At 39.1% G+C, this 1,321-nt stretch overlaps 1 long non-coding RNA gene across 1 annotated transcript in view; it reads right to left on the bottom strand.

The window, feature by feature from the left end:
* The window catches only part of LOC115947713, a 13,405-nt gene extending 12,193 nt beyond the window's left edge, over window positions 1-1,212 (bottom strand). Inside the window, exon 1 of the long non-coding RNA XR_004081567.1 lies at window positions 1,106-1,212. This is a non-coding gene — a long non-coding RNA (uncharacterized LOC115947713). The remainder of the gene's footprint in view (window positions 1-1,105) is intronic.
* Between the last annotated feature and the right edge of the window lie 109 nt (window positions 1,213-1,321).

The following is a 1,321-nucleotide window of genomic DNA, read 5'->3' as shown; positions in this document are numbered from 1 at the left end:
AAACACAGCATATTTTACCTACTTGCAATCTCCCTTAACTCAAGATTAGTCTGTTGGAGGAAAGAGATAAGATTGTCCTTGAAGGCTGATAAAAAATCTAGACAGAAACTGTTAGGTTTTTTTTATCCTTAGCAGTTAATGAATCAGCAAGGGAAGTTATTACTTAAATAATCTCAGACTCAAAGTCATTGGTCACAAGATGCTTATTGGTAGAGAAGTGGAAAAAGAAAGTCACAGTTATGAGTCTGGCAAGTCTTGGACTACAGAAAATTTATTGCTAATTTTAAAAAGCTCTTTAATTTCCACAAAGCCACAGCAAAATGATACTGTGCTTAAGATAAGGATCAATAATGCGATAGCTTGGGGAGAACTACATAAACTGTTTTGTTTGGTTCAGTTTCTGTTCAGTAAAATACATTTTGCATTGGAATTAAATAGTTTTTGCGTAGTCTGCATGAGGACAAGATTGAGCATTAGTAGTTGAGCTATTTAGTAGCCATTCACTTCCTTCCTCTTGCATTTTTGTGTAAATGTAGTTTTCTCCTAAGAATCAAATTAGCTAGCTAAGGATCTCAGGAACTGGGGTGCTGGGTGGAAAAGAGCAGATATCTGACTTTGCCTGCTGCAGGACATTCTTGACTCCACTAAAAACAGATTTCTGTTTGTCCTGAAATCCCAGCACTAAAAGGAGGCGAGCAGGCTTTGCAAAATTCTGGGAGCTTCTCAGTTGTCCCTCACTAGACCTTGAGCTTTATGCTCTACAGAGATAACAGGGTCATCTTGAAAATCCATCCTCACTCAAATATCTAGATTTAAACTGTTGTTGGAATTTTTACAAGGTGCCATGGTTGCCGAGAAGCTCGGACAAGTCCAGGCAGTTATCCACTGCTTGTTTGGACAAGTTAGTTGTCATGGAAAAGTAGCATTACACTCCCTCTGCTCTAGCCTATCTTTAAACACTGTCGGCAGCACTCATGCTCTCTGAAAAAGCTTTTCATTATTCAAAAATAATTTCAAAATGCCATGGGCAAAGAAGAAACCTGAGAATTAGAAAAGGCAGTCAGACTAAAAACTAACCAGTTGAAGTGTAGCAAGTAAAAAGTACCTGTGAAAGTAACATACTTCCAAACGCCCTACATTTAAAAGATTCAGAAAGTTGTAGAATGGGAGATGACAAGAGCATAGGACGACAACGTCAAATTATCTTCGGATGCAGAGTTTTCTCCTAGTTCCATTTCTTAACTAGGAAAAAAAAAAAAACCACCAACTTAGAAGGCATGAGCGGCCGCTGGCAGTGGAGCTGGTGCCCAGCGGCGCTGCT

Source organism: Geospiza fortis, unplaced genomic scaffold (genome assembly GCF_000277835.1).
Source record: "Geospiza fortis unplaced genomic scaffold, GeoFor_1.0 scaffold166, whole genome shotgun sequence".
Taxonomy (NCBI): Eukaryota; Metazoa; Chordata; class Aves; order Passeriformes; family Thraupidae; genus Geospiza; species Geospiza fortis.
Note: the sequence above shows the minus strand (reverse complement) of the source record. Positions and strands in the feature narration are given on the sequence as shown.